Here is a 16,331-nt window from a genome sequence, read left to right on the forward strand (position 1 = left end):
AGTTTGGATCTAACTAGGTCTGTATGGAAATTATTGTACACATCTGATTAGAGATGACACTTTAGATTTCTGCTGTACTGCATTGCCCTCTACTACTTAGTGCAATGCACCATGCGCCTCTGAACAACAGAGGCTTTAAAAAGGGAGTCCAGGATATAAAAGAAAAAAAAGTATTAATGGTCATAACTCCCTGAGCAGGGCCCTTCTATTCCTTCCTTATTGTAATTGTACTGTCCTCCTTTATATTGTAAAGTGTTGCGTAAACTGTTGGCGCTATAAATCCTGTATAATAATACCACCTCTATCATAGTTATCCCTCTATTTAAAAGGCTCTCACATTTTTACGTTTAAAAAGTTATTCACAACTTTATAGTTTTTCTATATGTAGCCCCTTTGATTTGCTCCTGCAGTTAAACTAATTTCAACCATCAGGATGACTGTATGCCCCAGTACAGCAGTGATATAACAAAAAAAGGAACAGGACGGATGTTTATAAGTGCCTCCAAGGCTTAATTGAAGCTTTCGAAAGCTTCAGTGTTTATGTAACATATTAGGCCCTCAAGTGTTTAAAGCATAACCATAGTTTTCTATTGCTCTTTAGATGCCTGTATAGTTAACTACAGGAAATATTCAAGCTTAGGCAAGTCCAACACCACATATTGCAGTCTCCCGAAGAATGCTGAGGCAGACAGAATGTAGGTTCTAGTTGGACTATCCTGCAGCTATGAAAGACATCTACAAAAAAAGATAAAAAAAGGTCTGTGGGGAAAATCTAAAATCCCAGTCTTTTTCTGAATGAAACCTAATGATCGTATATTATAAAAAAAAGTATTTAATAAATTATCAACATTCCATCTAGTGGCTATGCGTAATATTAAGCTGGCTGCATGCATTCAAATAAGAATACAACATCTGTTGAGAACGATCAACGATGTATTACACATGGGTACCTAAACAACCAATTACATTTAAATTCAATTTTAATTAGGTAGAACGTTGCAGGACCAGTCACAAAGCATAGCACGGCTCGCCCATGCGTAGTGGGAAGTTGGCTGTGAAGCCGCAAGGGACCAAAAGACCGGTGAATGCCTGGCTAGGGTGAGGACAGCGTTGGATCCTTGGACAGATAAGTTTCCTTTTATTAAAAAAGTCAGCAGCTACAATATTCATAGCTGATAGATTTTCATTTTTGTTCCTAGGGTGAAGATCCTCTTTAACTGGCACCCTAGCTGAACTGCTAAAATAAAAGCTGGTAGAACCAATTGACCAACCCCAGGCAGAAAGGACAGTATATATAAATAACCAATTCAGCTACCTCCATCTAATTACAGAAATAATAAACCGAAACACAACCTATTAGGCCTCTTTCAAATTAGTGGACCAATCAGTTCCACCTGCCAGTTTTTCAGGCGTAACGGATCGGATCCTCCAGTCTCCTCTATAGAGCGTCAGGTGTCAACAAACATGTGTCTTCTGACACCCGCTGACATCCAACCCGATAAAAACAGATATTCACCTTCCGTCTGTTTACACCCCACTGCCATCCGATCCAACAGACAGGTAGTCCGTTTACATCCGACCGCCCATAGGGGAGAGCGGGCTGGGTCTGTATCCGCTCTGCATAACCGTAGACAGATTTCCCGCTGAGCAGGCAGACTCCAATGGAGCCCACTTGGTGTGGAAGGGGCCTTAAACATTAAGGGGTAGATTCACAACGGAGTTACGGGGTCGTATCTATGCGACTGATTCATAGAATCAGTTATGCATAGATTTCCCTAAGATCCGACCGGCGTAAGTCTCTTACGCTGCATATTTACGCTGGCCGCTAGGTGGCGCTTCTGTATATTTCCGCGAGGAATATGCAAATTAGGTAGTTACGCCGATTCACAAAACGTACGTCCGGCGCATTTTTTTTACGTTGTTTCCTTAAGGCTTTTTTCGGCATATAGTTACCCCTGCTATATGAGGCGTATCCTATGTTAAGTATGGACGTCGTTCCCGCCTCGAATTTTGAAAATTTTACGTAGTTTGCGCAAGTCGTAAGCGAATAGGGCTGGACGTAATTTACGTTCACGTCGAAAACAGTGACGATTTGCGGCGGAATTTCGAGTATGCGCACTGGCATGCGCCGTTCGTAAAATACGTCAAATACGTGGGGTCACAGTAAATTTGGATAAAACACGCCCACACCATCCACATTTGAATTACGCGGGCTTACGCCGGACCACATACGTTACGCCGCCGTAACATAGGGCACAAGTTCTGAATACGGAACTTGCGCCCTAAATTATGGCGGCGTAACGTATCTGAGATACGTTACGCCGCGCAGCGCGGATAGATACTCCAATGTATCTGAATCTACCCCTAATACTTTAATAAAAAACCTTTAACAAAAAAAATATTCATATTGCGTGTACGGAGATTAAAAAGAACGTATAAAAAGATATAAAAACAACAGATATATCTTTTAATGCTCAGTCTATTCATGTCAAATAACAAGTCATTGTAATTATTCAAAGTACTGTTACCTCTCCCAGAGATCCCTGGCAATGCCTTTGTTCAGGCATCACCCAAGGGTGGCAGCAAGTTCCTGGACTTCAGCTTGAAGATGACACAATTATGCAAATCCTCTAGCATGTGCTTTACAATGTCCGATACAGATTAGACCCCTGATGCAGCCTCTTAAAGGTAAAATGCTGCGGTCTGATTACTGGGGAGGAGGGGACTGAGAAAATGCTTCTTCCTGCCTGTAGCAGACTGATGACATCTGAACTTAGGCAAGCCATCTGACTGGAACTCCAGGAGGAATTTTTATTGATTAAAAAATGCAGCTGTTCCAGAAAAAGTATAGTGTATATAGTAACATGTTCAGAATTTATTTTTGCGGACTGCTAAAAAAAAACAAAAAACGAAAGTCTACTTTAACCACTATATAATTTTAAACTAAAATGTAAAAAACACAGAAAGCAGACAGACATTTACATGACCCTAAACCGGACACAAATTCCAAGATATATTGCAAGTCTTGATTTATTATCCAAATCCCCAATCCTGGCATCTGCCATTCTGAGGTTTTAGGGCTCTTTCACACGTGCGTACCGTTTTTTAGATCAGTTTTTTATCATCAGTTTTTCATCAGTTGTCATCCGTGTTTTTTTTTTTTGTTAGAACTTTATTTTTATTACATATTTTGATGAAAAACGGATGTTAGCCGACCGGATGTTAAACGGGTCGTCTGCTAACATCCGTTTTTCATCCGTTCCGTTTTTTTGACGGAAGAAAAATAGGGTTTTCTTCCGTTCAAAAAAAACGGAGACGGGTGTTAACGGACGTTAGCGGATGCTCATCCGCTAACGTACGCTATCCCATTGGAAAGCATTGCAGTCCGTAAACGGACGTATGAAAAAAACCCTTACACCATGCCTTCCTGACCAGCTGAGCGAACCAAAACAGAATAAAAACATTTCAACCACTGTCCATGGTATACAATTATGTTTTATTTACAATAAAGGACAATGAAACCAGGAATCTGTTGCCGATTGGTTGATATGGGTGGCAACTTCCCTTTAATAAAGTCAGATTGCATCAAAAGGTAGTATGAATGTCGTGAGCATTAGGCATTGAGTATGCATTAGGGCAACTACATACACAACCCATCAATGTACAAAGTCTTTTAATAGCACCGCCTTATCTAAACAACATACGTCAGTTTTTAAGTGGTTTCTTAAAAAAGGCAGATGATCCAGTTAAAGCTTTTAAGCATTTTGCGTTATCTATACTGTAAAAAAAAAAAAAGGTGAATTTAGTAGCTCAGCTGGAAACGTTGCAGATGCCTCTTAACCTCGGCTGGTTTTGAGATGTGCTGCTTTATGTCAAAACAGATCTATCTCAGAACACTGTCAGCAGGAAATTCTTTTTGAACAGTTTCGTCACAAGCCTTGCTCAGATTACATACAGTCTAGGAATAAACTCACTGCTTCCATGACTAATGTCCACGTTATACTCACACATTCTAATACATCAGGGTTAGTTTGGGTGGAAACTACTCACCTTCCCAGTATTTCCATGAATTGTGGAAAGAAACATGCATGAGCACAGGAAGCATAAACAGACTATAGACAGAGGAATGCCCCAGGTGGGAACTGAACCTAGAACCCCAATAGAATAGAGCAAACACAACTTAAAATGCAGGTAGAGGTAAAGAGTATTGGTCAATCACTTAATACAAGTAACCAACGTGCATTACTATGACTGTGCTAAGCTAATAAAATGATTGGCTACCATGAATTACTACACTTTAATGTTCTAAAGCGGAGCTCCACCCTAAAGTGGAACTTTCGCTCATTGGATTCCTCCCCCCCCCCTCCGGTGCCACAATTGGCACCTTTCGGGGGGAGGGGGGACAGGATACCTGTCTTTGACAGGTATTCTTTCCCACTTCCGGGAGTCTGGCCGCGGCGTCACCACGGGGCTCCCTTCTCCCCTGGCCGCCAGGGTAATAGGAGAGAGGAGTGGGGCCTTGCGCATGCGTAGTAGGGTTCCCGGCGTCAAGCCGAAAGGCTACACTGCCGGCTTCCCTTACCCGCAATGGGGGTTGCAGTGTAGCCTTTCAGCTTCACGCTGGGAACCCTACTGCCGTCATCGCTGGACTCCAGGACAGGCAAGTGTCCATTTTTTTTAAAAGCCAGCAGCTGCAGTATGTGGAGCTGCTGGCTTTTGTTTTTATTTTTTTCCCGGACCTCCTCTTTATCTGAATACAATTCTTACAATGTATAGAGTGTAATGTAGTATGGCAGCAAGTTCAATAAAGGAGAGTGCAAGAAGAGACTACAAAACAAAGAGTAACGCCTGGTGCCCACTATCAGTATCTTTTTCGTTCAACCCAGCAGGCTGAACAAAAAATAATTGAGGAGCATGCTGTAGTAACTATCCGATGTTAGTACAGTGATCTCCCCACTGAGCTATTGTGTTCCGATTAGGGGGACTCCCCCCCCCCCCCCCCCAACAGAATACACTGCAAATGGCTGCCAGTGATGACTAGATGCTGGTTTTCCAGCATGCCCATTGGACAGAATGTTACACAGGCTGATGTACACACACACACACACACACACACACAGACGAATGTCAGCTGGTTTCTGCTGAACTGGCCGATAAGCGACCCGTGTGTACCAGGCTTTAGAATAGATTTCACATACTTTATGCAACATTTTTATATCTTTGCCTCCAAATAAACCATATGAATGCTCAATTTTTGGAGCCAAAAATATTTGGGAATCTTAAAGCGATAGTAAACTCATATTGTTTTTAAATAACAAACATGTCATACTCACCTGTTCTGTGTAAAAGTTTTGCACAGAGCAGCCCTGAGCCTCCTCTTCTCTGGTCCCCCACCAGAGCTCCTGACACCTCCCCCCTGCAGAGTGCCCACCATAGCAAGCTTCTTGCCATGGGAGCACTAGTGCGGGCTCAATCTTAAACCATGCTGTGTGTGTCCACTGACACATGGAGTGTAGCTTGGCCATGCTCCCTCCTCATTGGCTGTTATGGACAGCAGCAAGAGCAGATTTGGGAGGGAGCTGCACACAAGTTTTTTTTTATTACCTTAATGCAGAGCAAAACTTCAGCCTTTTTTCATTTTTTTTGCATTACATTTTTTTTTCCAGCTAATCGTTTTGCATACTGTACATTACTCCTTGCACCCAAGGAGCTTACAATCAAAGGTCCCTAGCTCACATGCATACAAACATTGACACAGATTTCAGAGCATGTAGAAGTGATTGAGCGGCTTTACAGCAAAAGGATTAAAGTACATCTATACCTTTTCTCTAGTTTTGGATATAGTGGAGGATTAGAAACTACTGTTGAGTTTTACAGCTGTCCTGGACCACAAATTTCCCCTTACTCACTTGTACCAGGGACCACATTCTCCCACACAGGAAGTGAAGGAATTACTCCAACAGCAACAAAGACAGAAATATAAAATGATTCTAGCAGGGGAATGCTAGAAACCCTGTTCATTTTTATTTTATGGTTGTCAGCTTCCCTGGTACAGAATTTTTCTTCCTTCCTGTGTGGTAAAGAAAAGGAAAAAATCTCTCAAATACAGGGGTCCTCAACCCCCAGGCCACGGACCAATACTGGTCCGTGGCCTGTTGTTCAGCGGGCCGCCATCGCACAACAGGAGGCAAGTCCCATCATGAACCGTGGGCCATTTAGCAGCCTGTGACTATTCTCACATGGCTCCTGACCAGCCACCGAAGCATTTAACAGCCTGTGTCTATTTTCTCATGTTTCCCGACTGGCCACCGATGTCAGCCTATTAGCAGAGCAGGGGGCAAGAGAGGCTGCAGATTGTGAAAAAGCGGGAGACTATTCATAACAAGCAGGTAATCACCCGCTTGTTAATATGATAAGTTTGGCAGCTCTTTGTCCCAGATTGCAGCAGTTTCCGCTCCCTGCTCTGCTAATAGGCTGACATCGGTGGCCGGTCAGGAAACATGATAAAATAGACACAGGCTGCTAGCTGCCTCTGCCATGCTGTAGAAAAGACACTGCAGGGGAGGCAGAGATTGGAAGGGGCACTGTGCTTTTAAACAGGAAGGGGGGGCTCATGACTGCAGGGAGCACTGAAAGGGGGGCATGACTGTAAGGAGGACTTATTGGGGGGGCATAACAGCAAGGACGAATGTGATGGGAGGGCCATGACTGCAATGAGGACTTTAAATGGGGGGGTTGGTGGTGCATGACTGCAAGGGGGCACTGTGATGGGGGGCCCCATGACTGCAAAGGGGCACTGTGATGGGGGGCCCCATGACTGCAAGGGGGTACTGTGATGGGGGGCCCCCATGACTGCAAGGGGGCACTGTGATGGGGGAGGGGCCATGACTGCAAGGGGGCACTGATGGGGAGGGGCCATGACTGCAAGGGGGCACTGTGATGGGGGGCCCCATGACTGCAAGGGGCACTGTGATGGGGGGGGCTATGAATAAGGGGGACTGTGATGAGGGGTCCATGACTGCAACGGGCACTGTGATGTGGGGGCCCATGACTGCAAGGTGCACCGATAAAAAGGGGACTGAACTGTAAAGGGACCACCGCTCTAATAGAACCATGGAACACAGAGAACTCTGACAGGGGATCTAACCCTTCCCTATCCTATCGGAAACAAAAAAAATAAGTGTTGGCGATATTTGCACTTTAACATAGAGCCTGCAGAATACTTTTCCCAGGGTTTTCAGATTTATGGAATTGATATAATATGGTTTAGACGTCTCAACCAGAACATGTGGTCCCAGACCATGTTTCACTTCTCTATTTTATCATCATCAGACTTAGGATGAATCATTTCTTGATAGCGTGTTAAAACCAATGTGTTGCTGGTCTCCTAAAACAAAGAAAAATTTGTCGTTGCAACACTTCTCTTAGCAAAGCTATATATAAACACATTCATTTGCAGAAGTTATTGCAAATAATGTGTTGCACTTTGTGGATGTCATTAGAGATTAAGTGACACACATTTATTTTCCATAGTCATAAAGCTTGTTTTCTGCCATTGTTATCAGACATAAACCCTTTAGTCTAGTGTCTCACAAAAGCAGACTTTGAGGTTGATGTATTAATCTACATTGTCACGCTAAGATCCCTTTCACATTTAGGTGCTTCAAAACTTCCCATAAAACGTAGGGTGCTTTAGCAGTGCACTTTTTTATTTTACTTAAGGTCATTTAAAAGAACCATTTTGCGGTGCATTTGAAATGCTTTTGCTGCGCTTTTCAGGCATTTTTGAAGCGCTTCCCATTTATTTCAATGGAGAGGGGCGTTTTTTGAAGCACTTTTTTTAAGGAAGAAAAATGCTGACTATGTCCCTAAGAACACCATCTCTACAGTCAAACACAGAGGTGGAAACCTGATGCTTTGGGGATGTTTCTCTGCTAAAGGTACAGGCCGACTTTTCCACATCGAGGGGCCAATGGACGGGGCCACGTATTGTAAAATCTTGGATGAGCACCTTCTTACCTCAGCCTGAACACTGAAGATGGGTTGTGGATGGGTCTTCCAGCATGACAAATACCCAAGACATACCGCTAAGGCAACAAAGGGAGTGGCTCAAGAAGAGGCACATTAAGGTCATAGAGTGGCCTAGTCAGTCTCTATAATAGGGCTGCAACTAACGATTTTTTTCATAATCGATTAATTGGCTGATTATTGTTTTGATTAAATCGGATAATAACCTTAAAAAAGGTGTGGTCTATAATTTAGAAAAAATAAAAGGCAATTTATTCTTAAATGTCTATTTGCGTTTTGCATTGTTTATGCTTCTTTTTGCCCAATTTGTTGTTGGGCTGGTTAAAAAACGCAAATTGCGCCAACAACGTAGTCTATGGAGCCAAAAAAGCAAAAAAGCATTTTTGCATTGAAAAAAAGTCCTCGACTCTTTCAAAATATGCAGCAGCTGAAAAAAGCATAGATGTGAATTTCCCCATAGGAAACCACGTTAAATGAACTGTAGTGTGTTTCTGCAAAAAGCATTAAACACATTCGGTGTGAACCAGGTCTAAGATGTTTAGTAGCAGCAGCATGCTTTTTTTTATCACCTGGGGTTAAAAAACAAAAATTAGCCCTTTATAGTACAAAAAGAGCAGATAATTGCTACTATAAAGGGGTTTATTTATACTGTGAAACAGTAATATATATTACTTATAGCATATATAAAATAATAAATACTCCCAGAAGTAGGATAAATGTGCATTATAACCAGGAGTCAGACATGAAGATATACAGTGCCTTGCGAAAGTTTACACACACACACCTCTCCCCGTTCTTCAGCTCCGGTGACTGACCGCGGGACACCGGCGGCGATCAGGTCCCGCAGTCACGGAGCCTCGGACCGGGTTGCAAGCGCGCCGCGCTCGCGACCCCACGGCTGGGCTTAAAGAGACACATACAGGTATCGGATTGTGCCCAGCAGTGCGATTCTGCCGATGTAGATCGGCGTGAAGGGGTCCTTAAGTGATTAAAGCTGAGACTTTTTTCATGAATATGATAATTTTATACAAAATGCAGTGAAGCCTCGGACTGCGAGTAACGCGGTTAACGAGCATTTCACAACACGAGCACTGTTTTTTTAATCCTGACTCGGTTTGCGAGTGTTGTCTTGCGAAACTAGCAGGATTCAAACCACAGCACTGTGGAGTACCGCGTTTCGCCTGAGGTGGGGGGGCGCCGGAGCCGATCGTAGCCGTTCAGAAATGCTTGCAAAAACTCGATTTACTCCGTTTCCGAGCCTATCCAAGGTTTTCCCGAGTTCAGCCGAGCTGTCCCCGGCCTTTCTGAGGCTCTCCGTCGCCCCCCCACCTCTGGCCACATTCATGCATAAAAGTCAATGCGGAACAAATTATTTGAATTATTGACTTCTATGGCGAAACTCGCTTTGATATGCTAGTGCTTTGGATTACGGACATTCTCCTGGAATGGATTATGCTTATAATCCAAAGTTCCAATGTACTGCTAAAAGTTTAAATGTAATTGTAATGCCTTATATTACCTCCAGTCTATCAGCCTCCACCATCTGTGGGGCCAGATGCTGATCTTCCCTGCACACTGTTTTTAACCACTTAAGCCCCGGACCATTTTGCAGCTAAAAGACCAGGCGCCTTTTTGCGATTCGGCACTGCGTCGCTTTAACTGACAATTGCAGGGTCATGCTACGTGGCCTGCGACATGCAACAAAATTGGCGTCCTTTTTTTCACACAAATAGAGCTTTCTTTTGGTGGTATTTGACCACCTCTGCAGTTTATTTTTTGCACTATAAAATATATATATATATATATATATATATATATATATATATATATATATATATATATAGCGAAAATTTTGAAAAAAAATGCAATATTTTTTACTTTTTGCTATAATAAATATCCCCCCCAAATAATATATATATATATATATATATATATATATATATATATATATATATATATATATATATATATATATATATATATATATATATAAAAAAATATATAAATATATATATATATAAAAAAAATATATAAATATATATATATAAATATAAATATATAAGATTTTTTCCCTCAGTTTAGGCCGATACGTATTCTTTTACATTTTTTTTTTTAACCAAAATAAACGCAATAAGCGTTTGATCAGTTTGCGCAAAAGTTATAGCGTCTACAAAATACGGGATCGTTTTATGGCCCTTTAATTAATAAATTTTTTTTTTACTAGTAATGGCGGCGATCAGCGATTTTTATTGCGACATTATGGCGGACACATCGGACACTATTTTTGGTCCATTGTCATTTTAAGAGCATCCAGTGCTAGAAAAATGCACCGATTACTGTGAAAATTACACTGGCAGTGAAGGGGGTGCTAAAGGGGTTAAGTGTGACCTAATGTGTGTTTCTTACTGTAGGGGGGCATGGCTTGGCGTGTGACATCACTGATCGTCGTTCCCTATGACAGAAAACATAGGATCAGCGACAGGCTCACTAGGAAGCACAGGGACAGGTTTGTTTACACTTACCTCTCCCCGTTCTTCAGCTCTGTGACCCGATCGCGGGACACCAGCGGCAATCGGGTCCCGCGGACGCAGTCACGGAGCTCAGGACCGGGTTGCAAGCACGACCCACGGCTGGGCTCTTAAAGGGGATCGTACCTGTACGTGCTTATGCCCAGCCGTGACGCTCTGGCGACGTATATCGGCGTGAGGCGGTCCTTAAAGGAGTTGTAAAGGAAAAAAATGGTTTGCCTAAAATTAATGTCTGCAAGGTAGACAGACAGAATAGTGTAATGATTCTGTTAAAAACGAGTAAATACCTAATAAATTCCTTCATCTATATCACCTCTGGCATTCTAGTTTCTGTTCTCTCATTCACTCCCTGGTTTGCATCGCTCGTTCATGCAAGAACAAGATTTCCCAGTATGAATTGTGGCACGCCCAGTAATTCACACCTCCTTGAAGTCTCTAACACGTAGAGAGTGTCCTGCCGCACAGATGTAGTTCCAAGGAGGGGGTGAGCACGTTACTGACCACCGCAGTAAAGCCTCCCATCACGGTGGTCAGTAAAATCAGACAAGCAGAAAGTGAACAGAACAGAGAAGAAATAGAGCAACTTCTGAGCAAAAACAAACAATGAGGAAGTGAAAAGAGGAATGTCTGCAGGTAAAAGATGCTTATTAGGAAAAAAAATGTTTTCCTTTACAACCCCTTTAAGCGGTTAAAGTGATTTTTTAAACAAGTTATACTTACTTTCTCTGTGTAATGGTTTTGCTCAGAGTAGCCCTGAGTCTTCACTTCTGGGGTCTGGCTATGGTAGTCCTAAAAAGAAGAGGAGGAGCCAAGATCGCCGCTGGGGACCCCAGGAGGAGGATTGGGGCCACTCTGTTCAATACCACTGCACAGAACAGGTAAGTATAACATGATATACAGCCAGATTCATCGCATGTGGTTGTGACACAGCCACATTCACCTGAATGACGAGGTACTGCCCACGGAATGCAGCATGGGGATAATGTTTTGCTGCTCCTGCAAAGAATTGCAGCCACACCATGTATACAGCCCTGCATGTCCTTGTTTAGAGGGGCAGTCGAGAGGAAGTAAACTGTGGTTCAACTATCCTTTTACCACCCACCTAGCTGTTTTAAACACAGCGCCATTTCAAAATGGTACTTTGTATATATACTGTATGTAAGCTTTTCTAAATTTAATTTATCTCACTTTGTGCTCGAGAGACAACACAGTAAATGAGGGAAAATTGCCTCAAAGTGATTGGGACAGCAACAAAAAAGGTTGTTATAACCTTTCACTACTGGACTAAAGAAAAAAAAGAAAAAAAGAAAAAGCAATTATTCCCCTCTGTACTGCTGTTGGAGAGTTTCTTTTTGCACTGCTGACCACATAGGACGTTAGCAGAAACCTTGCCGCTGAGGTCACTGACCACAATAAAACACAGACAGATTAAAATAACGCTGCATACAAAATATGTTTGTTTATCTGTTAAATATAAGGAGCAGTGTACCATGCATAATTCTCACAATGACCTAGCAGTAACAATGGACTTTAGGATGCCATTGGCTCCCCCGCTGCTGTCGGAGCCAGTGATGAGGAAGCGGGACCGGGCCCTGCTTGGTGTGTCTTATGGACACACAGAGCGGGGCTGGGGAGTGAGGATCGGGCCTGTTCTGTGCAAAACCATTGCACAGAGCAGTTAAGTACTACATGTTTGTTATTTTAATAAAATAAAAATAAAAGAACCCTTACCAATTAGTGTAAGACAGAGAGGATCAACGTCTTTACCAAGTAACTACAGACCCATTAGTTTAACTTCTATAGTTTAATAAAAGACCACATAGATGAGCAAATCATGAACAAAAAAAAAAAAAAATTATCAACAGTGGTAACCTGCAATGAAAACTGCACATCAAAACAAATTAGTAGGTTTTTCAAAGAAAGCTAAAAATGTACAAAAGGGGAAGCTTAGACAGCAGGAAGGGGTAGAACCCACACTTGAATTTAGACCCCTTTTCAGACTGGCACCGCTTCGCGTTGGCATTAAAGTGCTGCTAGTTTTAGCTGCCCCTGAAATCTCCTCTATGTTATCTTCTCAGTACATGTAAACAGGGTAGTTTATAGTCGTTTCTAGGCAATTGAGTTTAGAAGCATTTTTTAGAAAAATAAAATAAAAATAAAAATAAAAGGCGTTTAGGACGGATCTTTAGAGGCATTTGAAACGCCAAATGCCTGTAACAGCTTGTAAACGTGGTAACTCACATTTATACGCGTTTCGTTTACAGGCATTTTTTAACCACTTCACTACTGGCCCATAGTCATTTGACGTCCACAGAGGGGATCTCCCATCCTGGGTGGACGTCATGGGCTTTGTGCAGTGATATCTGAATGATGCCTGCAGCTAGAGGCATCATTCAGATATTCTTTTGTGCCGGCGATTCTGTGCACGATAAGAATGATCATAGTGGCGGTTCCGCCACTTGATCGTTATAGGCAGCGGCCGCCATCCGGTGCTTCTCCGGGCTCTCCCGTGCCATCGGGGGCCCGAAGAAAGAATCGTCTGGCGCAGGTTAGGAAGCATAGAGATGACTGGTGACCGTTGGAGGCCCAGGCGCGATGTGATGACGTCACGCCCGGGTACCCGAAAGTAAAAACAAAGCCGCGATTGCGGCTAGTAAGCATGAGATCGGTGAATTTTTTTTCACATACTCATGCTTTCCAGCCTGGAGGAGAGATGCGGGGTCTTATTGACACTGCATCTCTCCATAAAGAGGACCTGTCACACACATTTCCTATTACAAGGGATGTTTACATTCCTTGTAAAAGGAATAAAAATTTGAAACATTTTTATATAAATAAGTTTAAAAAAAAAAAAAAAAACGCTCCTAAAACGTAAACGCAACAAAACAGGCGTTTTTAAACGTCGGTTACTATCTGTCAAGTTAAATCGTTCAGGGGAGGTGGTAAAACGTCCCGTGTATAATTAGGCTTTGGGGTTTCAAATGCCTCTGAACATCCGTCCTGAACGCATTTTCTCGCTTTCCAAAAAATGCTTTTAAACTCAACTGCCTAGAAAACGCCCCTGTGTACATGTACTGATAAGATAACAGAGGAAAGTTCAGGGGCAGCTAAAAGAAACCCGCCAAACTGCTCCTAAACGTCCGTTTACCAGCAGAAGTGTACATGAAGCCTTATTAGGTCCTGCACCACTGTAGCGTAGGCACAAGATAATAATGCTGCAGCGATTTCAATGTAAAAACTAAGCTTTGTTAGCTTGAAAAAACCCTGCATGTCTGGGCAAAAGTAACAGTGCATCTCTGCAACACATGCAGAGTTCCCCATATGATTTAAAAACAATGCTAGAAAGGAAAATGCCTGCATTTCAGCCAGAAATCTAGTGTGCCTTGACTTATTTTGAGCTAACACAGTGCTTCTGGTGTGCTAAAAAAGCTAGTAATAAATAAGATGTGCAAAACCAGTTTAATTACAAAATGACACTTTAGTAAACAAGTTTACAGAACTGACATCTGAAATTACACACACCACAGAATTTTAACTCCAGGATATAGGAATGAAAACAAACTCCTTGAAGTACTCCTTTAAGTGCATACTGGACTTAAAAAAAAAAAAAACGAAATTTCCCTGGCAGAAAAAAAAAAAAAAAACAACACTACTATAGAGCCTTTTTTTGTACCAAGTTTAGACGAGTTTAGGAGAGTTTTGCGTTTTTTCTGGAAGAAAGCTCCAATCAGAAACGTAAACCAGAATGGTTTTATTTCTGGTCTCTAAACGTTGAGCTCAAAATCTGCCTCTAATCGTCCTAATGTGCATGGACACATAGGATAACACTGAGCTGCTTCTACAGGCAGAACACAAAACTCCTGTAGAAGCAGCAATTTCTAAGCCAGTGTGAAGCCTAACAGGTAGCAATTATCCACAGTTTAAAAAATAAAATGTCCATAGTGGAATGCAACACTAAATACTCATTATACAGTTATGGATTTTCAAAAGGTGTCCGGCAAAAGTGTGATCCAAGGAGATGTGTTTGAACATGTTTAGCAGTTTTTATTTTTGGCTTTCTAAAGAAGCTGCCCTTTGCATTTAAAAGGCCAAAATCAAGAAAGGAAGTCTGCCTTAGTTAGTAAATGGCTATGAATGAGGCTTTGGATAGAAACACTCCACCCTTTTTCCTGGTAATATAAGAAAGAGCTCTCTGATAAATGTGTTACCTTGCTTTTTCAGGACATAGGAAAGTTAGACCCCATGCTTACAGAGTGTACTTGGCGTGGAATCAATCACTACGTTTCCTAAGTGCTTAGCTAGATTGAATCATTTTTTATATTATATACAGGTGAAACTCGAAAAATTAGAATATTGTGCAAAAGTTCATTTATTTCATTAATGCAACTTAGAAGGTGAAACTAATATATGAGAGAGACTCATTACATGCAAAGCAAAATAGTTCAAGCCGTGATTTGTCATAATTGTGATGATTATGGCTTACAGCTCATGAAAACCCCAAATCCACAATCTCAGAAAATTAGAATATTGTGAAAAGGTGCAATATTCTGGGCTCAAAGTGTCCCACTCTAATAAGATAATTGAGCCATAACACCTGCAAAGGGTTCCTGAGCCTTTAAATGGTCTCTCAGTCTGGTTCAGTAGGAAACACAATCATGGGAAAGACTGCTGACCTGACAGTTGTGCAGAAAACCATCATTGACACCCTCCATAAGGAGGGAAAAGCCTCAAAAAGTAATTGAAAAAGAAGTTAGATGTTCCAAAAGTGCTGTATCAAAGCACATTAATAAAAAGTTAGGTGGAAGGGAAAGGTGTGGAAGAAAAAGGTGCACAGGCAGCAGGGATGACCGCAGCCTGGAGAGGATTGTCAGGAAAAGGCCAGTCAAAAGTGTTGGGGACTTTTGACCTGTAGTAGACTGAGTCAGTGCATCAAGAGCCACCACACACACACACACACACACACACACACACACACACACACAGAGAGACAGATCCTGGACATGGGCTTCAAATGTCGTATTCCTCTTGTCAAGCCACTCCTGAACAACAAAACGTCAGAAGCGTCTTACCCGGGCAAAAGAAACACAGACCTGGTCTGTTGCTCAGTGGTCCAAAGTCATCTTTTCTGATAAAATCAAATTTTGCATCTCATTTGGAAACCAAGGACCCAGAGTATGAAGGAAGACTGGAGAGGCGAACACTGCAAGATGCTTGAAGTCCAGTGTGAAGTTTCCACAGTCTGCATTGATTTGGGGAGCCATGCCATCTGCTGGTGTTGGTCCACTGTGCTTCATTAAGTCCAGGGTCAACGCAGCCGTCTACCAGGAGATTTTAGAGCACTTCATGCTTCCTTCTGCAGACAAGATCTATGGGGATGCCGACTTCATTTTCCAGCAGGACTTGGCATCTGCCCACACTGCCAAAAGCACCAAAACCTGGTTCAATGAAAGTGGCATTACTGTGCTTGTTGGCCAGAAAACGTGCATGACCTGAACCCCACAGAGAATCTATGGGGCATTGCCAAGAGAAAAGATGAGACATGAGACCGAATGCAGAAGAGCTGAAGACCGCTATTGAACCATCCTGGTCTTCCATAACACTTCAGCAGTGCCACAGGCTGATGGCTTCCATGCCACGCTGCATTGAGGCAGTAATTGCTGCAAAAGGGGCCCAAACTGAGTACATATGCATGCTTATACTTTTCAGAGGTCCAATATTGTTCCATGTACAATCCTTGTTTTATTGATTGCATGTAATGTTCAAATTTTCTGAGAT

General features: G+C 42.3%; 1 protein-coding gene across 2 annotated transcripts in view; it reads right to left on the minus strand.

Moving 5' to 3' along the window:
* RB1 (RB transcriptional corepressor 1) overlaps positions 1-16,331 on the minus strand; it is a 231,141-nt gene that overhangs the window by 49,725 nt on the left and 165,085 nt on the right. The window lies entirely within an intron of this gene.

Source organism: Rana temporaria, chromosome 2 (genome assembly GCF_905171775.1).
Source record: "Rana temporaria chromosome 2, aRanTem1.1, whole genome shotgun sequence".
Lineage (NCBI taxonomy): Eukaryota > Metazoa > Chordata > Amphibia > Anura > Ranidae > Rana > Rana temporaria.